At 50.8% G+C, this 23621-nt stretch overlaps 1 protein-coding gene across 3 annotated transcripts in view; it reads right to left on the bottom strand.

The window, feature by feature from the left end:
- The window catches only part of RNF41 (ring finger protein 41), a 40530-nt gene that overhangs the window by 16395 nt on the left and 514 nt on the right, over positions 1-23621 (bottom strand). Inside the window, exon 2 of one of the 3 annotated variants that reach the window (XM_075901896.2) lies at positions 21215-21384. The gene's annotated coding sequence lies outside the window, so the exon portion shown is untranslated. Of the gene's footprint in view, positions 1-1936; positions 2198-21214; positions 21385-23621 lie in introns of those variants that run through there. The other 2 variants (XM_075901901.2, XM_075901898.2) reach the window with 2 other exon arrangements.

The following is a 23621-nucleotide window of genomic DNA, read 5'->3' on the forward strand; positions in this document are numbered from 1 at the left end:
CTTCTTTAGCCGTAACTACCGAAGGGCTTGTGCGGGAGAAGGCAGACAGGGTGCTGAGAGCCCACGGAAGGAGCAAGGACATGCTCAGATCCTCGGGGTTCTAGTGCCGGTCTCTGCCTCGGTTTCCCCTCCCACCCTGCATCTCTCTGTCCCCAGCTAGGTATGTGAATGGGGACTGGCGCACCAAGCTGGCAGACTCAGATGAAGCCTCAAGGGGCTATCAGTGCCCGCTGCAGGTAGGAAATCCATCTGGAAATCCTCACAGCACTGGACGACAGTGGGACCCAAATGGAGTAAGCGTGTGAGTGGGACGATGTGTCTGCGGTAACAGAGGCCTGGGGGAGGGGGAGTGAGCCAGGCAGATCCCTTCCAGTCCTGGCCCTAGTCCTCATTTCTCCCCACCCCGAACTGCGCTCTGATCACCCTCTGCAGGGTGCAGATTCACCCACGAAGCTTCTTCCCCTCTCCGCCAGCAGGGTCAACCGTGAGGAGCTAGAGACTTAGATGCTGTTCCAGCGAATGTTACAAAGGGCACACACCACACAGGTTAAGGAAGGAGTGGCTGTGTATCGGGGTACAGGGCTCAGATTACCCTCAAATACAAAGTTGGTTTTGAAGTCAGAAGGTACATACAGAACAGGACTCTACAGGCTGCACCTCTATAAACCTGAACTCTCTGGTCTGGCAACACCGATGTTCCAGGATCAGAGTGTCCCGGTGTGCTGAGGGGAGGGGAGGGGGCGGAACATGTATCCCCGCTAGGTTGAGGGGAGCCGAGAAGCCTGGGGAGGGGCAGAGGGTTCCAGAAATGACCTCCCTGGTCCGGCAAAAGCCCTCATATGGGACCAGTCAGGCCCCGAGGGTGCCGGATCAGGGAGGTCTAACCTGTACAGCTGGTTTCACAAGGCCACCAGAGCTCTGGTGTAGGGTCTAGGAGCTGCAGGGTCTAGTATCCATCCGTTCACTTGTTAAAATGTGGCTTCTCCTCTCCTAAGCCCTGCCGAGCAGCGCGCGCGCCACACCCTGTCTGCGGTCACTGGCTCGCTCTGCCCACAGGAGCCAGAGGGAGATGGGGAGTCGTTTCAGACAGGAGCCCTGTAACGCCGGGAATACCGACTGCACAGCCCTGCCCTGCGGCAATGCAAGTTGGCCCCACGTTCCTGCAGCTCCTCTGGTCCTGATCCAGGATACTGGGCCAGGCCTGTGAAACTTCAGGCTTCGGTCTCAGGAGCAACCATGTCCCCTGTCAATTCCAGCTGGCTTAAGGAGTCATTTATGCAGCCTCCGGGCTCAGCCCGTGGTTACAGCCCCATGGAATTCGCCAGGGATACCATGGGCTTCCCCCTGCTCTGCCCATGCCGGGCGTGAGGAACCTTACAGGACAGCTGTGGAGACTAGGTAGCAGGATCACAACCAACCTCAAAATGCTTCAGACGTGGGACGGACCAGAGTCACGTGACACGATCCACGCCCCGCCCCGCCCCACCCCCCCTGAATATGCTCTAGTTAGTCTCTAAGCGCTGCACTTCAGGAACTCGTGCATCAGCAAGTGCCCAATGAGCTGGGGGCCTGGACCTCGTTGGACCATCAGAACACGAGAATGGCCAGACTGGGTCAGACCAAAGGTCCATCTAGCCCAGAACCTGCCTTCCGACAGTGGCCAATGCCAGGTGCCCCAGAGGGAGTGAACGGAACAGGGAATCATCAAATGATCCTTCTTCTGTCACCCATTCCCAGCTTCTAACAAACAGAGGCTAGGGACACCATCCCTACCCATCCTGGCTAATAAGTACTGATGAATGTATCTAGTTCTTTTCTGAACCCTGGTCAAAGTCCTGGGCCTCACAACATCCTCTGGCGAGGAGTTCCGCAGGTTGACTGCGCGAAGGTTCTGGAGTTGCGATGACAGCACACACAGATAAAAAGCCAAGCGTACCTGTGCACGTTATGAAGTTCCTGCATTTACCCGTAACGTTCCCAAGCCCCTGCGCGGGGACAAAGGTTCTTTCACAGGCTGCCACTGACAGATCCCGCAGCCAGATGGCTCATCTAGGCCTGTAACTCCATGCACTTCACCAGGGTACCAAAGCAGTGGGCAACGCTGGCCTACCAGGACTTCCCCATCTCTTACGGGGAGGGGGTCTTCCGAGACCAAAAGTTGCTATGGAGGAGGCATAAGGCTCCAGCCCTCCACTAAGAAATCTCTGTGCTCCATAAGCCAACCAGTAAGGGGAGGGGGGAGATTGTGACATCAAAAGCTAAGCCAGCCAGTCGCCACCTCCCCTGAGACACCATTGAAAGCTACAATCCTATTGGGCCAAGTCCCCCCAAAACTCTTCAGAGCTTTTAAACACGTTGCGGCTTTGTCCCAGCGGCTGAACACGGCACAGTCCGGTCGAGGGGCATCACTTTAAACTCAGCAACTAGACCCGGGGCAGGAGCCAAACGGAGCCTGGAAAGCAACGTCGGCCCAGACGTATGTCGGCGAGAACGCCAAGAGTACGACGACGATCGCCATGGTAACGCTGGTGCCTTTCCCAAGCAAGATAACGATCCCGCCGAAAAGCCAAGTGCAGAGAGAGTGCTTTCCATCGACAAGCGGGAGGATTAACGTCCCCTGGGAAGGTTTTCACCCAAGAGCACTTGGCTCCGTTGCAAGGAGGGCTGAGCAGCACCGTGTAGAAGGCACACAGCTCTGCCCGTGTGCGTTTGTGCCTCCTGCCTCCCAGAGATTCCCTTCTCCGGGTTAGATCTGCTTTGGGCACAGTCTACGGAACAGATGTGCCGGGCGGCCCCTGGAGATCTACTGGCTCCAGGAGCCCATTTGTCTCTCCTGGTGTGGCCTTGGCCCCCACGAGTCATTTAAAGGCCAGAGGATAAAGATTTCCACGCTGACTCAGTCCCACCCAGTTTGTTTCCCTCTCTTCTGTAACAGCTGTTCTCGGGTGCAGGCTAGGGATGCGAAGGACTAGTCGACTAGGTGATAAAGCAAATGCTTATGGGATAGTCAACTAGTCGCTTCCCCCCCTTGCTGCCTCTATCAGACAGAGGCAGTGGGGGGAGGAGGGGAGAGAAGAGGGGGTACTTCAAAGCAGCAGCACCGCTTGAAGCCTGGGGTCAGACCGCGGGATCTATGCGGCGTTGCCACTTTGAAACACCACATGCAGCTCGGGGCCTGCTGGGGTGTCCCGGGCTCCTCACAGCGTTTCAAAGCAGCAGCACGGCCTGGAGCCCAGGATCAGCTGGGGACTCTCCCGCTGACCCGGGGCTCCATGCGGCACTGCTGCCTTGAATCGTCACGGGGAGCCCGGTGTCAGCAAGCGCCATACACAGCCCGGGGTCAGTCCTAGGGCTGTTGCTACACTTCAAAGGCGGAGCTGCCCTATCGACTAATCGAACAGTCGATTACTCGATACTTAACATCCTTAGCATAGGCGAGTCCTGTGGTGCTGCCCATCAAGAAACGCCGGGCGAGGTGCACGCATGTGATCCAGGCCCCTCAGAGGGTCCCGTTCAAGGATCGCAAGAGAAACGTTTGTGCAGACGGACGGGTCGTTTCTCTGCTGGGTTTGCTGACTCAGCATTTCCTACCCTTGACTGACGATCTGCGCGGCGCCACTGTGGGGTGTTCACAGCGGCTACTTGCCCTGAAGAAATGACATCTGACATTGACGGCATGCAAACAAGTTTCCTCCGCCCTGCCAGGAGCACGTGGCGCTTAGAAGTGCTGCATGCTCCTTGCAGGGCAGGAGGGGACTTCGTATACTCCCCCACCCCCAAGCCCTGATTGGCCTGAGGTCAGAAGCGGGAGTGCATGAAGTCTCCTCCCACCGCCAGGGGCATGAGTCCTAGGGGGACCCTCGGTGGGGGAGGAGGGGCAAAGACTTCACCCGCTCCCCCACCAGATCAATCATGGTATGTGGGCAGGGAAGCATCCAGTATTTCTGAAGTGGCCCCTGGTTAAAAAAAAAAAAAAAAAAAAAAAAGATTGTCCACCTTTGGCATACAACCTATGGCTGGAGCGACATCACATTATTTGGTTGGCTGAGTATGCGAACCAGACCCCGGGCACTGACCATGTAAAACTCTCCCACAAACCGCCTGCTGATGCTGGAGAAGAGCATCACTCTCGAATGCCTCTGATTTCTAAGCATCAGTTTCGACACGTTACCACTCCGGGTCTCTATAAAGAGTTAATCTGATGGATGCTTAGACAGCGGGGTTAGCAGCAACACACATCCAGTAACTGCAGAGTAAATATACGGACAGCATCAAGTCCCATCAAAGTGCTAAGAGACCCTTTCAGGTCCATTCCCCTGCAAGGCCAAGAGAAACACCCTGCCTTTGAAAATCCCCACTCTAAGTCCCTTTGGCTGCTTTGAAAATCCCAGCTGTTAAGCTCAAGTATAGAATCCTAAAGACACAAGAGACGCACAGTGCCTGGTGAAGGCTTTTGGCAGCTTGTTTTACAGCCGGGGGGAGAGAAGAGGGATGGAATGAAACTGACAGTCACGTGTAGCCATGAGCAGCCTAGACCAAAATGCTGGAAGTGAAGCGATTCAGTTCCCACACAACTGCAGGCTTCAGACGAAACAGCAGCTACTTGTTTAGAAGCCACTTGAGGTCGGAGTAGAGCAGCAGAGGCCATAATGCATCCTGGTGTGGGAAATACCCCTCCCAAAAGCAAAATGCAAAGCAGCTCCCTCTGCAACTGGTCGTGGTGAAACCCAAAGCCCCGTCAATTAAACCCCTCGTGTGGCGGCTGGAGGACTAACGAACTGTGCTAACAAGCACAAAAAGGTAAGGGCATCAGGGTGGAATGATTTAAATCAAGGCAATTTAAATCACCCCCCAAAAATCACGGATTTAAATCAAGTGACCAAAAAAGCTAAGACGGTCCATGCTTCGAGCGCACTTCAGTTTGGAGTAAGCCCCACTGAACTCCCGGGCACGTCTGATTTTGGAAGGAAACAAGGATAGAATGGGGCTCCCTTGGGAAAGCGGCTGGAGTCAAACAGGAAACAATCTGACGGCATCACCATTATGGGCGATGGCCACGATGTTCCAAATGGTGGCATTGTGTCACATAAAATAAGAAAATGACAGTGGCAGCTAGCAACGTTGGATTTCTCTTTTGGCAGCTTTCGATACCGTAGGCTTGAGTGGCAGAGTCTAAGCCTAGTTAACTAATTCAACAAGCCAGGAGGATTCGCAAAGCTAAACTTTTTTTCCCCTCTAGCAGGATCCAACCCAGCAACCAACGTAGGAATGTCCCTGTCAAATCCCACTTCTACTAAAAGGCATCGAGAGTACCTTGAAGAAAGACGTGTTGCCCAGTGAATGACAGAAGTTACTAACCAGCTGATCCACTCGGCCATATCCACACCTTCAGCCACGCCATGTGCTCCCAATCAGTTTTCCTTCTGATGTTTCATTCTTGCAGCGAGGCCCTGTCTACACTTGACTGGTTTTCCTTTTCTACCCGGGGGACAGAGTTCTTCAAAATATCCCCAGAGAGGGCCTCTCATGTCCAGAAAAACTGTCCTGACTTCTGAGGCAAAAATGCAGGAGAACATAGGAAGCGGTTTGTGCGCTGAATAAAGTCTTCCCTTCTCCTTTCCAGTCCACTCCACTCTTCTCTTCTACGTTGCCTCTGGCTTTTCTCTGTCTCTAAGACAATGTCTCAACTAACTCCTCTGCTGCACTTGGCCAAAGTCCCCACCACATAAGCACGGCACAAAAGCAATCCTATCCAGCCTGCGTCTTTCCTTGATCGTCTTACTTTTCAGTCTGCGGAGAGACAGAAATTGGAAGCGCAGGACTTGCAAGAAGCACAAATTGGTAGTTAGGCTGGACAGATGAGAGCCACGAATTCGTTGTTAGGAGACTGTCCGCGTGTGACGAGCTTGAATTGTAACTTATTTTTAAACGAGGAATGCAGTATGTTATTGGCGATTTTTAAAATAGAAAATTGGATTTTTGTAACCGAAATTGTCTATTTCAAACAAATCGTCCATTTTTATCCACCCCGATGGGCGCCCTATTGTGCAGAAAGGTAAACAGCCGCTTTCACTAGCAAGCCTGCACTGCACATGACTCGAGGCCCCGAGAGGAACCCTTTGCCGGAATACGAATGCTTAGATGCAAGGGGAAATGCAGAGTCAGGGAGAAGAATCCAGGGAGGTGCATTTGAATCAGGGAAATGCCAGAAACGCCATACGGTTATCGAGACCGGAGGGGGTCGGAGAGGACACCGGCAACACTCCGCCCTGGCTCTGAAATCTTACCGGGCTCTTGCTGCCAATAGTAGCGGTTGTGAGCCAGCCCACCGTGTCCAGCAGCATGGCCAGTGCACAAGATCGCACGCCTTTGAGATCGGTCAGGTGGAAACCCCTCTGACAGCAGCTAGGGGATTTACTGAACAAGGATCAAACGCAAGAGTCTAGCTGGTAATCGGAGCCGGAACTTGTTGGACAGCTCTCCTAAATCAAATGTATTTTTTCCAGCTTTTCCTAGGCTCCCAGAAGGCAGATATCCTGGTTTCACTAGGGCCAACACAACGCCTGCCAACAGCAGGGTGAGCCCAGAGGAAACCTGTTCTGTCAGCCAGGCTATTTTTATAATCTTCCCAATTTCAGAAACCCCAGGGGCCAAAAAAGTAGATTAAACCCAAGGTGGCCACAAGAGGGAGTGTCTCTAACTGTGAAAGCCGAGGATTGGATGCCAGGACTCCATGGCTCTAATCCCAGCCCTGCTGCTGACTCACCTTGCGTTCTTGGGCATGACCGTTTTGCCTCGGTTTCCCCATCGCTAAACTACGTACGATACATGAACATCACCCACAGGGAGGCTGGGGGAATTCCTAAATATTCACAGCTCTGAGAGCTTCCAAGAAAAGGTGAAAGCAAGAGACACAGCAGGACTGAGGCTGTGTTTCTGCAGGCGTTTCATGTAGATTCAGCCAGATGGAGAAAATGTCCTCTAGTGGTCAGAGACAGGGAATGGTCAGAAAAGGGGAGTCCAAAGTTCTGCTCCGAAGAGGCACAGGAAAGTAACTGATGCGGTCGCCACATGGAGGAGAATCCCTGGGGCTTACACTATTACAGGACCGAGACGGAGGGAATCGCCCAATTGGTGTTTAGAGGGGGTGCTGCAAAGTCTCGGAAACATTTGGCTAGAAACACTCCGCCAGGAACCTCTGCTGCAGTCTTTTAGCTCTCTCATCTATAGCCCAAGCACACTTGGTCACAGCGCTGGACTGAGCAGCAGATGGCTCCGGAAGGAAGATGGAGACAGATTGCAGCTTTAACTGGGCCAGCGTGGATCCTTGCCAACGGGGCAAAGGCAGCAGAGCTCCAGGGGTAGTCTTGGTTATATCAGCGTAACGGTCCTGCCGAGGCCAGTTCAATTAAGCTAAATGAGGTGTGCTGGAACGAAGCACCACGCACCGGCATAACGGTGCCTCTACCGAGAGCTCCGTTGGCATCACTAGATCAGTAAAGACTAGGAATGTAAAATCCCGTTTAAACGGGATACTTAACCAGTTAACCCATGGGTTCCCAAACTGGGATGTCGTGAAAAAATGCCAGGGGGTGTGCGAGGTGACCCAGCCCCGCCCCCTCTGTCAACCCCTCCCCCCTAAGTTTTGCTGCTGTTCTTTTTTTTTTTTTGGCCCTGGTCATTTTTTTTTTTTTTTTTTTTGCTGGCATTAGGGGCATGAGGGTTTCTCAAAAATCAAAAAGGGGGCGCGATGCCGAAAAGTCTGGGAACCAGTGAGTTAACCCATTAAAGGGGGCATCCTCCCCCACCCCCTGCTGAAGGCATGGGCTACTCCAGCCTGGCCAGAGCAGCCCCTGCCTGTGCTGCTCCCAGGCCGGCTGTGGACAGAAGCGGCTCTGGACGGCTGAAGCCCCCCTGCCCGCGGTGGGTGGAGAGCTGTGCCTGCCCCCGCCGGTTAACCAGGACCAATAAGCATCACCCGTTCAGGTTAACCATTCGCATCCCTAGTAAAACCCAATTCCTTATGGTCACAGCTCTGCCGGCGACACACAAAACACAGACCAAGATGTGAGCTGCTTCGCCACAGGTGCCCTAGCACCTGGGGTGCAGACGTGTGGAATTTCTACTCATCTAGACCTGCTGTTGTCTACCCCAACCTTCAGGTAACCTCCTCTCTGCCTCTGCACGTCACCTCGTCCCAGAGCTGAGCAGAACACACAGAGTGGAACCTTCACAGCAACCCAACAACGACACTCCACAATCTCCAGTGCATCCCACAAGGCACAGAGCGCACGCTGCAGGGCACAGACAGTAACGCAACCCTTCCGAAGCTGAAGATTGACTGCACCGATACCAAGCGGGAGCAGGCAGCAGAATGCAGAGCCAGCTAGAGCTCAGTTGGGATGACCTACTTGGCCGGCAGTCTAGTTTGAACAGCGCAATGCAGGGGAGAGCCCAACACAGGGCACCGAAGCCTCACGTGAGCGAAGGTCGTTTCGGCGGATGGCACAGCGATGTGGCGGAAGGACACAGCCAGGCAGCATTAAGCATTTGGGAGCCACATTTTCCCCTGTGCTGGAAACCACCAGCATCAGCATCATCTGGTCCGACCTCTCCGCTCAGAGGCAGATCCGCAACCCGGCCGCGATGACGAGGAGAGAGGAACTCGCTCTGGAAAACGCCGCACGAGGGACACAACCGTCAAGAGGCAAACAATCAAAGCAACAGTGAGGTTTGGCCACGTCGCCCACGGCTTTTAGAGCAGAAGTAGCACAGCTGGACCGCCCTGCGGAGAGGAGACCGGCCCCCGCTTCTCCCGTGGAAGTCAAACAGCAGCATATTACAGAAGGATGAACAGACAGAACCTTGCATTTTACAGGGGGTTCTATGACATGTGCTGCCACCTGCACCCTCCAGCAAGGCTCATTTCGATTCTTCGGGGGATTTTATTAGATCTCCTACCTGGGCAGCTCCTGCCAATGGATACGGCTTGTTTTATTCGTAGCTGCGACTTTTATTCATGCGCCAGGTTTCCCAGAGCCATCTGCTACTGTTCGCAGCATAGTGTTCCCTTTAGTGGCTGTTGGGGCTTCATGTGACTTCAGCCACACAGAGAGCGTGAGACTGAGTGGTCCAACCCAGGAGCGCAGAGTTCTGGTTTCAAGAGGCCAAAACTCGCAGTCAAGACAGTCTCAGCCACAAAGGGGACGGAAGTCTGATGTTACCTAACATACCTTCGCTTCCCTTTTTTTTAAACCTCAGAATAGCTCACGCATGTTTATCCAGAGGTTTAAAAGCATTTTTTTTTTAAAAGCAGCGAAGACACGGCCTAATTGCGCGTCTTCACTCCACTCCAAGAGGAAAAAGATCAGATACAGGAACGCCACTTAGACAAAACCTGGGACAGGTAGTATTGTTGTACCTGTTGGTCCCAGAATCATAGGAGACGGGAGGCAGCATTTTTTTACTGACCCAACCTCTGCTGGTGGGAGAGACAAGCTTTTGCACTTACACAGAGCTGGCAACTATGAATAATGCTATTTAGTTTGTAAAACTGTTAAGGACGCTTATGCCCATGCCAGTAATGGAAGGGTGCAGGACTAAACAGGTACACACTTTTGACTGAAATTCAGAGGGTTGAAGAAATTATATCCTTTGACATTTTGCAAGTATTTTTGAAAGTAAGGTTTTCCCATTAACTTACCGCAGTGATGTAGAGAGACAGACAGCACTATCACACACGGCTCTTCATCTATTAACCTTGATGTGGCACGATCTGCGTCGGGTGTTACTATTGGCTGCTCAAATGCTAGCCTCACTGGAGCCAGAGCTGCACCTTCAACGCAGGGGCACCCGTGTTGTCTTCTCAGAGCAAGGAATTAAACTCCCACATGCATGGAGCAGAATGGGGATCAAAGAACTCACCCATGCAGCATCAGTACAAAATGCCTTTGATTGCATGCATAGGCCTCCAGGAAGTCTGCTAATAGTTTCAAACAACGTGGGCTCCACTCAGAAGGAAAAGTCGGGACTGAAAAGGTTTAACTCAGTAATAGTGTTTGTCATTTTCCGCAAGCACATAACGTGCCATTATAGAATCACAGACTCCTAGGGCTGGAAGAGACACATGTGGCAGGTAACACGGGGCTATCATAGAATACTAGGACTGCAAGGGACCTCGAGAGGTCATGGAGTCCAGTCCTCTGCCCCCATGGCAGGACCAAATACTGTCTGACGCTCTCTCCCCCAGGCGCCGCGTGCCTGGGGCCAGCGCTCTCTCCCCTCCCCCAAGCGCCGCGCGCCCGGGGCCGGCACTCTCTCCCCTCCCCCTCCCCCATGCGCCGTGGGGGGGTCAATCCGCGGCGCCCCCGGGGCCGGCGCTCACCGCGCGCCACGCGCCCGGGGCCGGCTTCGGCATCGCGCATGCGCCACGTGCCAGGGGCCAGGCCAGCCCTGAGCACTTGGCAGGCGCAGACAAATGCCTCCCGCAGGCACCGTGTTGGGGACCACGGATCTAACCTACTCTTAAATATCTCCAGAGATGGGGATTCCACAACCTCCCTGGGCAATTTTTTTCCAGTGTCTGACTACCCTGACAGTTAGGAACTTTTTCCTAATGTCCAACCTAAACTTCCCTTGCTGCAGTTTAAGCCCATTGCTTCTTGAATCCTGTTTGCTTTTTTTGCAACAGCATCACACTGCTGACTCACTCAGCTTGTGGTCCACTATAACCCCTAGATCCCTTTCTGCCGTACTCCTTCCTAGACAGTCGCTTCCCATTCTGTACGTGTGAAACTGATTGTTCCTTCTTAAGAGGAGCACTTTACATTTGTCTTTATTAAACTTCATCCTGTTTACCTCAGACCATTTCTCCAATTTGTCCAGATCATTTATGGCAATAAGAAGTTGGGAAAATATCCAAATCAAAATCTAGCAGAGCAGTCTCATTTGATCTCAGTTACTGGAGGATGACAGGAACTGGAGTTTCAACTGCTTAATAAGTTTGAGTATTTTTCACTAATCCCTAGAGAACCACCCCCACCACCAGCACAGCTGTTTTCCTAACATTCTTGGAAACACCAGTCAGGAATTCACCTGCCCTCTCAATTTGCTCGTTTACATTAACAGGAACCTGATCAACCTGAGCAAGATCAGTGCCTGTATGAGGGAACCATGTGTTCTGAAGCACCAAGTCCACTATTAAAACCTTATTCTAAGGCGGTTTACCCAACCAAAGACTTTCTAAGCTAAGGGCAGCCCAGCAGGAATCTGAAGAGATTTCAGTACATAGTATTTGCAGCACAAAGACCCCAAGGTGTGCTGGGCAGCAAACTGGTGACAAGCAATTATCTGCTTGGGGAATTCTTTTGGGGAAGTCCCCTGGTCTGAGTCATGCAGCAAGTCAAAGGATGCTCTCCTGGCCTCGAAAAAAATCGACTCTAAGAAGTGCTTGACAGCCCCAGTGGGAGAAACTCTCACTTAGCCAAGAGCGCCAGGAATGCAACACTGGATCTGCTACCGACCACTGCCAAGTACCGGGCGAGTCACGTCACCGTTCCGGAGTTCAGCTTTTCGATCGGTAAGACAACTTCCCAGAGGCATGAAGGGAGGAGGGTCGTGAGATGTGGCTTCACTGCAGAACTACTCTGCATGAGCTGCACCCAGGTCTGAGCACTCGTGTTAGCCTAGCCCAGAAACGGGCAGCCACACTGCAAAGCCATAGTAGACTTAGAATCATAGAGTACTAGGACTGGAAGGGACCTCAAGAGGTCATCGAGTCCAGTCCCCTGCCCTCATGGCAGGACCAAATACTGTCTAGACCATTCCTGATAGACATTTATCTAACCTATTCTTAAATACCTCCAGAGATGGAGATTCCACACCCTCCCTGGGCAATTTATTCCAGTGTCTGACTACCCTGACAGTTGGGAACTTTTTCCTAATGTCCAACCTAAACCTCCCTTGCTGCAGTTTAAGCCCATTGCTTCTTGTTCTGTCCTCAGGGGCCAAGATGAACAAGTTTTCTCCCTCCTCCTTATGACACCCTTTTAGATACCTGAAAACTGCTATCACGTCCCCCCTCGATCTTCTCTTTTCTAAACTAAACAAACCCAATTCCTTCAGCCTTCCCTCATAGGTCATGTTCTCTAGACCATTAATCATTTTCATTGCTCTTCTCTGGACCCGCTCCAATTTTTCCACATCTTTCTTGAAATGTGGTGTCCAGAACTGAACACAATTCTCCAATCGAGGCCTAACCAGAGCAGAGTAGAGCGGAAGAATGACTTCTTGTGTCTTGCTCACAACACACCTGTTAATGCATCCCAGAATCATGTTTGCTTTCTTTGCAACAGCATCACACTGCTGACTCATATTCAACTTGTGGTCCACTATAACCCCTAGATCCCTTTCTGCCGTACTTCTTCCCAGACTGTCGCTTCCCATTCTGTATGTGTGAAACTGATTGTTCCTTCCTAAGTGGAGCACTTTGCATTTGTCTTTATTAAACTTCATCCTATTTACCTCAGACCATTTCTCCAATTTGTCCAGGTCATTTTGAATGATGACCCTATCCTCCAGATTAGTAGCAACCCCTCCCAGCTTGGTATCATCTGCAAACTTAATAAGCGTACTTTCTATACCAATATCTAAATCATTGATGAAAATACTGAACAGAGCTGGTCCCAAAACAGACCCCTGCAGAACCCACTTGTTATGCCTTTCCAGCAGGATTGTGAACCATTAACAATTACTCTCTGAGTACGGTTATCCATCCAGTTATGCACCCACCTTATAGTAGCCCCATCTAAGTTGTATTTACCTAGTTTATTGACAAGAATATCATGCGAGACCGTATCAAACGCCTTACTAAAGTCTAGGTATACCACATCCACCGCTTCTCCCTTATCCACAAGACTCGTTATCCTATTAAAGAAAGCTATCAGATTGGTTTGACATGATTTGTTCTTTACAAATCCATGCTGGCTGTTTCCTATCACCTTGCCACTTTCCAAGTGTTTACTTATTGCATCGTCCTTGGTTGTCTATGTGGCAGTAACTGGAGCCACTCGGATCCTTTCCTAGGGCAGTGTGAAAGAACTTGTCTGTCCTGCGCATATCATGTCCTGTCCTTGTCTGTCCTGCGCATGAGGGGAACTGTAGGAAGGCACTGGAGGACTAGGGGCACTCAAATGATTTAGACTGCATAGTGGGCAGGTTACCAACCCGAGCGAAAGAACCCAGAGTTTAGCCTGCCCTCCGCAGCCAGCTCGTTAACCTGGGCTGAAGGCACCACTAAACTCGGGGGAGAGGTTTTCATGTGTGATGGGTTGAAGTCACAGGAGTCCCCTTTAGGCTGTCCCCCAGCATGCGATCATGCCACCGACACCTGCCTTCCTGCTCCCTGGGGCGCCCCACCGTGCTGTCCTGCTGGGCCAGATCCCCTGGTCTCCCCCAGACAAGGCAGAGTTGGGGTTACTGCCCTCCTTGCAGAGCAGCACAGACGCTGAACCAGTTCAGCTCTGGGAGGACTCAGCTCTAAGAGCTCAGCACCCAGGAAACCAACCCCCAAACGGGACCAAAACCCTAAATAAATCCATCTTACTAGGAGTCAAAGTTTCACACAGAGAACGCTTTGAAGGTCAGCCCCCATGGGGGCAGGGGAGTTGCGGGGAGCAGGCAGGAACCAGGAATCAGCTGATTCCCAACTCACACCCAGTCCCAAACGCTACGACTGCTTTTTAGCACACTTAAAAGGCTGAAGCGCAGCCTGGGGGAGGAGGGGGGACGGAATCAGCTGGCCTGGCTCCCGCCGGGTCCCCCCCACTGCACACAAGCCTTTTAAATATATTAAGAGCCTGCTAGTTCTTAATACATTTAAAAAGCAGAGCCACAGCAGGGTTAGCTTCCAGGGCGGGGAGCTAACCCCGCTACAGCTCCCCTGCTTATCGACTAATCAACTATTCGATTAGTTAATTCAGTGGTGCTCAACTTTTTTTAATTTGTGACCCCCCTCAGGGCTGGGAAAAAAAAATTTTTGGGTGGGGGGGAGGGAAGGGGAAGCTGGGAAAAATTTTGAGCAAAAAAAAAAAAAGTGCCAGGAACATTTTGTTGGGGCCCCTTTAATTTAAAGCACCGGTCCATTTCCCTACCACTCCTGCCCCCACCCCCCCGTTTACATCAGGCACCAAGCCAGGAAAACAAAATGGCAGCTGGCCCAGATCCAAGTGCTGCGACCCCCCCACCCCCGGAAGACAGCTGTGATCCCAAGGGGGTCGCAACCCACAGGTTGCGCATCACTGAGTTAATTAACCTATATTTAACACTCCTAATTTAAAGTTTCTCCTTTAAATGCAGAGCCGTGTGTCTGTGTGTGTAGCCAGTACCGTTAACCAATAAGCATCCACTTATCGATTAAACGATTAACTGGCTACACAATTACATCCCTATTTCTGATAGCACATCCTGACCTCTCAAAATGCCCAGAGATTTTTTGCTTCTGGCCAGCATTTAAGGGTCTTTCGGATGAGTGGGAGAATTTTGCCCTCCCCTGGCCCTCTCCTCCCTGCATCGTTTCCAGGCCCACCACTTCTTCAGATACAGCTTTGCTGCTGCCATTACTGGCCAGCCAACCTGTAGAGAGCCAGGGCAAGCGTGTGTGATCTCCACCCAAGCAGTCCCTGAGCGACGTAACTGACTAGCAACAGGAGAAAGGAAGCAACGCACCAGGTTAGTTCTCAGGAAGAAAGGTTTTCCCACTTATCTCTCCATTCTAATCATCGCAGAGATTATCTGTAGCAACGGCAGGTACAAAATCCAGGCAGAAATGTGCTTTTCAAGTTGGTTCACCACTTGTGACAGATTAGAAATGCCTCTGCCTGGGACGAGATTCGCTGCGGAGTCGAAAGGCAGCACATCCAGCCGGGATTCCGGTACATGCATTTGAAACTCAGTCTTCTGGATGTCTGTGCCCTTCCTTCGCGTGGGCCAAGTAACAAGGGTGGGACATCAGACACACACATACCCCTGCAATTTCGCATTTCTATGGAGCAGAGAGGAAGATCAAAAGCGAAGGACACAAGTGAACAATTCCTACAGCTGCAACTTGATTTGAACATCAATTGCCTGGAATGTTATTCCCTTCTTCTCTTGCCTTTCTTCCTCATCTGTCAGCTGACTGTAAGCGCCACACAAAGACCATCCTTCATAAGCAGCTAGCAGGCGCCATCCCAAATAATTACTGGAACACACTCCAATCCCTCAGGCGGAAGAAGCGCCCTGCCCATGAAACAGGTGAAATCTGATACTGACTTCCCTAGGGAAGGAGTTTCACCACAACTGGCACATAATAATGAGGATCTTTACACAAGCCCATTCCCGAAACCAGACACCCTTCATTGTTTCAAAACCCACGTCTATTAAAGCCACTTTTTAGAGCAAATGAAACCAAAGAGCCACGGTTGGCAATGACGTATACGTATCCTTAGCGACACTCAGTGCAAAAATGGATTTGCAAGAACCCGTGTAATAGCAAAACCAAACTCTGAAGGCTTTTCACCCGTAGCTTTCAGAGTGTGTTCAGAAGGCATCAACAGAAACACGAGTTAAAGATCAGGTATGTGACTATGCCAGACGGCTGCCCTTGTACGAAAGATTTAAGGCACCCAAAGGTACTTACCCATAAAGCATTTCTGCTTGAGTGGGAAAACATGCTTAATCAGGGTGTTTGGGCATTAAACACCCGGTGCTGCCTCCTGTCAGCAACAGGGATCATTATCGCTGTGTTTCTGCAGCCCGAGCACTTCACTTACTCAGGATCCAACTGACTGCTCCTGAGAAAGTGCCCCAAATGTCCCCAAAATGGGCCTTCAGTACACCCACAGGACTGAACGCTTCCGACAAGAGCCCAGACTCCAGCCCGGACAGCTTCCGCAGGGGCTTTTGTTAAAACATAGACTTAGCACTGGGCATTGACTGACAGGCTGGCGGTATCTAGCACGGCATGGATCCCCACCTAAGGGAGGGGGAGAAGAACTCAGCCTCCAGGTCCCATTTAACTTTCTCCTCTCTGATGCTGCTACATTATGGGCTAATTACTGGCACATGTAAGAAAACAGAGTAGGGATGTTAAATATCGGTTAATGGAATAGTCGATTAACCTCATGAATTCTTATTGGTTAGTCGACTCTTCTATAGTCCCTGGGGGTGGGGCCGGCAGCCAGCGTGCTCCGGCTCCACTCCCAAGGAGCCCCTTGTGACCCCATGCTGCTGCCTCTGTATCAGAGGCAGCAGCAGGAGAGCGGGTTTAAAACCCCGCTCCCCTCACGGACTGGCTGTATGTCGCCCCATGCTGCTGATACAGAGGCAGCAGTGCGGGGTGGCAGCAGCCCCTGTTCGGGGAAGGCTGAGCTACCAGACCCAGCGCAAGCTGCAAAGGAGCCAAGCTGCCTGCCCGAGCTGCAGAGCCGCAGCAGGGGTAGGTACCGGACCCAGCGCAAGTCAGGACTGAGCCGGGATGCTGGCCAGCATGCTAAAAAATGTGTTGGCATTGTGTGAGAGTGTGTGTGAGAGTGTAGTCTATAGCATTAACCTATACGCTTTTGCTTATTGGTTAATCAATGGCATGATCACATCCCTAGTGCAGAGAGCTGTCCCAAGAGCCAACTCATTTCACATGGAGGCACTGACAAACGCGGGTGGTAGCAGCGTTGGCCAATAAAGAGCTGTGCTAAAAGCAAATGGGAGTCGTTGACCTGTAGCTTCCATTAGAAGTCGCCCAAGCCACCCGCTTTCCAGGCTAGGCAATGCTCCTCGAGAAGCGCAGCATGGCGCATGCAGGCACCCCACAACACGTCGGCCGGCAGGGGAGAAGAGCGTCAGAAGAAGTCACATTGCAGGGTAATCGGAACCTGGCTTAGTAGAGCTGCAAAAGCACCATGTGTTCATTTCTAGCAACAATACCACACAGGCCACGGTCAGACGCAAGGCCCCTGTGCACTGGGTGCTATTCAAACATACAGTGGAGAACAGCTCCTGTCTCAGTGCCCCGGAGGGGCTGCGGAAAAGACCACGCAACGGATAACTGGTAGAACCAGAGCCAGGAGTGAATGTTCTGACATGCACTTCAGTGGGAAATCAAGTCTCATACCATTAAATAATCAGAATGCACCATTTCCCATGGCAGCAGGCAAGGCTACAAATGCAGGGCCGCTCAGCTTTCACAACGTGTGTGAGACAACGTGCCACGTTTTAAAGTGTCACCTTAGAAACACTTACATAACAGCACAGTTGCCTGCACGCTCATAGAAAGCCAATTTCCCCCCCACAAAGTTAAGCAAGTTCACGATTCTTTCCCCTCATCACTCCAAAACAGCACTTCTTATCAGCTACCAAATCAGAGCCAGCAAATCTAAATACACAGAGTGTTCCAAAACCCACCTCTAATTGCTCATTGCTTCTGATTGGACACTGGACAAAAATAGCGTTTGCAACAATATGGTCTCCTTCCCAATAGTCCAACTGAGAACCTAGCTACAGAGGAAATAGCAGGGGTCTAGTTTTTAACAGGTGCTAGACAGGGTACGGCTGTTCTGTAATACGGACACCACATTTTATTTTGCCTCTTCATCTGGCCAACTGCAGGAACAATCGTATTGCCAGAAATAATGGTAAAAGGCTCAACTGAGCGTATACCGCAAAGAAAACCATTCCAAAGACACAGTAACCATGGGCCCTTTCTCAGTGTGATGATCATAGAATAATAGGACTGGAAGGGACCTCGAGAGGTCATCGAGTCCAGCCCCCCGCCCTCAAGGCAGGACCAAGCTCCATCTACACCATCCCTGACAGATGTCTATCTAACCTGTTCTTAAATATCTCCAGAGAGGGAGATTCCACCACTTCCCTTGGCAATTTATTCCAATATTTGACCACCCTGACAGTTAGGAATTTTTTCCTAATGTCCAATCTAAACCTCCCCTGCTGCACTTTAAGCCCATTACTCCTTGTCCTGTCCTCAGAAACCAAGAGGAACAAATTTTCTCCTTCCTCCTTGTGACACCCTTTTAGATATTTGAAAACCGCTATCATGTCCCCCCTTAATCTTCTTTTTTCCAAACTAAACAAGCCCAGTTCATGAAGCCTGGCTTCATAGGTCATGTTCTCTAAACCTTTAATCATTCTTGTCGCTCTTCTCTGTACCCTTTCCAATTTCTCCACATCTTTCTTGAAATGTGGCGCCCAGAACTGGACACAGTACTCCAGCTGAGGCCTAACTAGTGCAGAGTACAGCGGCAGAATGACTTCACGAGTTTTGCTTACAACATGATGCAAGGGTTCAGGCTGCAATCGAGTTTTTCAGATTTACAGTCAGATAAACATGACAGTTTTCAAGTATCCAAAAGGGTGTTACAAGGAGGAAGGGAGAAAAATTGTTCTCCTTGGCCTCTGAGGATAGGACAAGAAGCAAGGGGCTTAGATTGTAGCAAGGGAGGTTTAGGTCCGACATTAGGAAAAACTTCCTACCTGTCAAGGCAACAAAGCATTGGAATAACTTGCCTAGGGGGGTTCTGGAATCTCCAACACTGGAGATATTTAAGAGCAGGTTAGCTAGACATCAACAATGATATAGATCAATGGTCCCCAATGCCTGCAGGTGCCATGACGCCCGCCAGGGCATTTATATGCACCCACCGAGTGACCAAGGCCAGCCCAAGCCATTCTTGCGCCCCGAGCGTGACAAGGTCGGCTCAAGCCATTCCTGCGCCCTGGGCAGCGGGTGTGCGATGCATGTGTGGCTTCGCCCCCGGGCGCACGGCGCATGCGCGGCCCGGCACGCTGCGCACCTTACAGCTGCAATCAGGTGTGCAGCGCCTGATGACAGCTCTAAGGGGTGCCGCGTGGCACCCAGTCCTGGGCGTGCAGTACCCCTTACAGCTGCCATCAGGCGCCCCCATAGGTTGGCACCCTGGGCATCTGCCGGGCTAGCCCCACCCCTTAATCCAGCCCTGCGCACGACGCATATGCAGCCCCGCCCCCTGGATGCGCGGCACGTGAGCAGCCCCGCCCCCGGGCGCCCAGCAGCACCAAAAGGTTGGGGACCACTGATATAGATGGTGCCTGGTCCTGCCGGGAGGGCAGGGGACTAGGGATTCAAAAGAGGAGTTGATTAGTTGACTACCAGATGACCCTAGGCTTATTGGGTAGTCAAGTCGACTACTCACATTTCCCCCCCCTTGCTGCCTCTATACCAAGGACAGCAAGGCGGGGGGAACAGGAGCTGGTGCTGGGGGGAGGCATCCTGTGGTGCGGAGATGGGTGGGAAGGGGAGACAGAGGAACAATGGCTCTGCCTTTTAAATGTAGCAAGAGCCAGGCAGCTCTTACTATATTTACAAGGCAGAGCCACAGTGGTCCGGACCCGGCGTGAGCTGGGACTGCTTCAGCCCTGGCTCTCACTGGGTCCCAGGCCCACTGCAGCTCTGCAGTTGAAGTGTAGCAGGAGCTCAGCTGCCTGCCTGTCCAGCTCCTCCTACATTTCAACTGCAGAGCCACAAATTGTATCGAGTCCACGATTAGTCATGGATCTGCTACTTAACATCCTTACAGGGGACTGGACTCAATGACCTCTCAAGGTCCCACCCAGTTCTGGTGTTCTAGGATTTCAGAGTCATTCACTCTGGACTATCAAAGCGAAAGCTGAGGGTGTGACCCGGCTGGATCACCATATAGAAAACGTATCATGAGAAAACAGTCATCGCTTCTTGGACTATCTCCTAAGCACTCGGAGGTAAGTGAAATGTTTCATCGAAGTACAGGTGAACAAGTCTGTCCCTACAGCATAACACTACTAACGGCTCTGCTCCAGGAGAAACATTTATTGCTTTCTGCTGCGAAGCCACCTAGGTAAGCTGCGGAAGCCAACTGGTATTGAGCTGACTGATTTATTGCAAACACACACACTATGCAGCCCAACTAACCTTTCCATTCTTTTTCTGTTTTGGTACCTATAAACGGCCTCCAGTCACCGCTCCTACCAGCTGGGAGGCCTTTCCAGATTCCAACATGAGCTTCATTATTTGGATTCTTTTAAAAACAATGACACATTTTACTGCAAGTAATGGTGAATCTGCCTCCTTAGAAAAGCATCAAGTAATGTGACGGGGATGATTTAACTCTGAAATTCTAGCCCCTGCTATGGAAATCAAGCCGAAACCACTAGCAGGGGAGGGGCAGGGACTACTTTTTAAAAATGCAGTCAGAACCTTGAGTTCAACCCGTCAAATGAGTGCTTGAAGGAACACAACTGGACTTTTAAAATAATTTACTCCCCACCCCGAATCCAGTTTTGCACAGAACCACCTTGAAATACAGGCTGAATCTCTCTAGTCCGGCACTCATTGGTCCAGCACGATTTGAGTTCTCCAGATGTCCACTTATCATGGATGGGGCTAAGTTTTCCATGGTCTCAAAGTTTGTTTACATGACAGCCACCAGTCCTGGCTCCCAGAGTTCTGGGCTGCTATTTGGCTCTAATTTACCCCAAATGTCTTCTCAGAGCCCAGCAAGCAGTGGAAGTGTTAGTAATGCTGCTAGACAATATGGACTTCCCGTGGTTTGGCAAATTCTCTGGGTCGGCAATGGCCAAGTCCCACAAGTGCCGACTAGAGGGGTTCAACCTGAAGGTATCCCCTGGAATTGAATAATGGGTTTGGTGGGCCTGTGGAGTTTACAGGTCTCTGTTCTGTGTTTGTACAATCCCCAGCACAGCCTGGGCCTGACCCCGAGGCAGTACCTAGCCCAAACAATAACCATTTCTCCTTGGGGGAAACCGACTAGACAGAAGAAACAGTGAAAGACACGGTACACAGAGTAAAGGCCATGTTCTGCATTAGGTTTTAGGCAGGTGGGCCTCTGTGCTGAGCTCTGGTGAAATTGTCATGGACACAGGGTGTCTGCCCATAAGATTCCCAATGGAAGATTGGCGCTTGTAGCTGCATCTCTTGTTACGGGAACAAATACAAAGTTTTTTACACGGGTGATTTCAGTTCAATTACAGCCCCTTCGCTCACATAGAAAGGGTGACTATCCTCTTCCACCCCCAACAGTGTTCTTTACAAACGAAGCAGCTGATTCAGTGTCTGAATTGCCACACACGGGGTCTGGAGCATTTTTGGGTTAACCGAGACCTGGCAGAAGACTAGAGCTGAAATATTTACCTTCTGTGGCAGAATTCCTCCTGAAACGGCAAAGATGCAGGACTGGGTTTTGATTGCTCTTTTGAAGGAGCTGCTCCCAGTGGCCCATCTTTCCCCCTCCTCCTCGTTTGGATTAAAACATTCTTCTCGGTTGCCACAGCCAGGAAGTCACAAACAGGCTGGATGTGTGACTAGGAACAAGAGAACAAAAGGAGTAAGGTAAACAGAAAGATGGCAAGGTGTGTGGCTCCCCTCCCCCTCCACACACATCCATCCTGCACTCCTGGCATCACGTGGAAGACTACTGAGCATTTTCTACCCAGGAACTCCTGTTTCACCAAGCACTTGCCTGCAGCTACGTGTATGTCCACCCCCTCACACATACCCCCACCAGATGCACAGCTATTTCTTAAAAAACATTTGCTGCAAAACACCTTTAAAACCTGCCTAACGAGACTGCAACCCTGTGATACAACCAGTCTGAGCCTTTTCAGCCAAAGGTACCACCTCTCCTTTGAGCAGGAACAGACACACATCCTCTTTAATGACACGGATCTGAAGCATGCGAGCCACCTGGAAAAATACCACCTTGTTCTCCAAAGAGTTAAAAGATTGCTCATTGCATTGTTTCAGTAGCAAAATATTTATTCCGGTCTGGATGCTCCTATGCATCTTAGGTAATAATCATTCCATTGGGTGTTGTACCATGTGCTGGGTACACGTGACTGGCATGGGACTAAAAACCCAATTAACCAGCTACTTCCCCACTCTGCTTCAATTACACTGAAAATTTCAGCCCCCCGCTGCCCAAACCTCACTTGTCTGAATCAATTCTTAGGTTATTTGGACAAAGTAAAGCTTTGGCTGAGGAAAGTTTTCAGTACAATTGATACTTGGTAGGGACATAACCCAATTTCAGCTAACAAGGAATTTTCAGATCAGGAAGGCTGTCTTGGAATTATTTCAGACAGCAGAAAGGGAAACACTGGACGAAAGTGTGTACTTCCCGAGAGATAAATGTGGAACTTTCGAATCTATGCAATCTGGTCAAATATAGTACTTCAAACTACCACAGAACAACTTAAAAACAACTAGGGACAGTGACAATACATAATAATAATAATATATATTTTACCTCATCACACCTTGTACTAGCACACAAAATTCACTACTACAATACAAAGCACATCTGTCACTACTGTACTGGATTTTTCTTGGAAGAAAAAAAAGCATTGTAGCTTGTGTATCTCAGCATTTATTTGTCTTTATAAAATTACACCCAGCCTCACCCATCACAAACTCTCATCATAAACCACTGACCCTCATTCACCTTTAGTCTTCACTTCCCGGTACTCCCTGCCCTGCCTCAAATGCCTGGGCAAACAACTGAACTTTGGAAGACAACAGATTCATACAGCACTTAGTAAACAACAATATGCAAAATGTTCCCTGCATTCTCTCTTATCAGTTAAGAGAGTGTATACATAACTTATCAAATACATATATAGACACTGTATATATTTGATCAATTCCCTCACTTCATGCCAATGTGTTCTAGACTGTGGTCTCCTAGGGGTGTCCAGAAAAAAGGGTCCCCAATCCTGCCTGAAATAAAGTAGCAACCAGAGGCTACAAATTTCAATAACTCACCGTAAGCAGCAACAATTCCCTACCCAATTAAAAGCTAGCCTATTAGGAAAGCATTTATTGTGAGAGGCACCAAGCATTTGTAGTGCAACATAACAAAGGCTGAACCTCCCTATTCCTCCAAACAACAGTATTTCGCCCCATTTTCTCAGCAACAATTTAGCAGCAGCCCCGGCAGTGCTGCAGCCTCAAGTTACTAAGATTCCACCAGCCTAGGTCACGTTTATGCTGTGGGTATGAAATATTACCAGACACCAAAGTCAGAGGACGCTTGTCAGGATGAATTAGAGCTTGGTTCCTGGCACAGACACCCGAGGGGAGGAGGGGATCTTGGGGGTTTTAAATCGTATTTATTTGCTTAGTCACTAAACTTGAAAAAAAAAAGTTCTGGCAGCAAGTGTCTCAATCACTGCCCTGAGCAAACGGGGTCCCTGTAGCTTTCAATGAACACTTGGGTGGAACCTGTATAACCACACAGCTCCCTAAAAGCCCCCTCTCAGCCTCTCTCCACAGCCCCCCCCCAGCAGACCGCTCGCCCTTGGCCACCTCCTCTCACAGCCCCCACCCAAATCATCCCCTGCCAACCTTCAGCCCCTGCCCCAGACTGTGAGCCCAAACCTCCCTCCCTCAGCCAGACACCCCAGTCTCCCCATACTCTCCTTGCCAGAACCTGCCTTCCCAGTCTCTCTCCCAAAACACCCATTCCCCACAGCACCCCGTATTCCAGCCTCCACAGACCCCCGGTCCTGCCTCCCCGCCCCACAGTCCCAACTGCCCCCAA

Source organism: Pelodiscus sinensis, chromosome 31 (genome assembly GCF_052426305.1).
Source record: "Pelodiscus sinensis isolate ZL-2025 chromosome 31, ASM5242630v1, whole genome shotgun sequence".
NCBI lineage: Eukaryota > Metazoa > Chordata > Testudines > Trionychidae > Pelodiscus > Pelodiscus sinensis.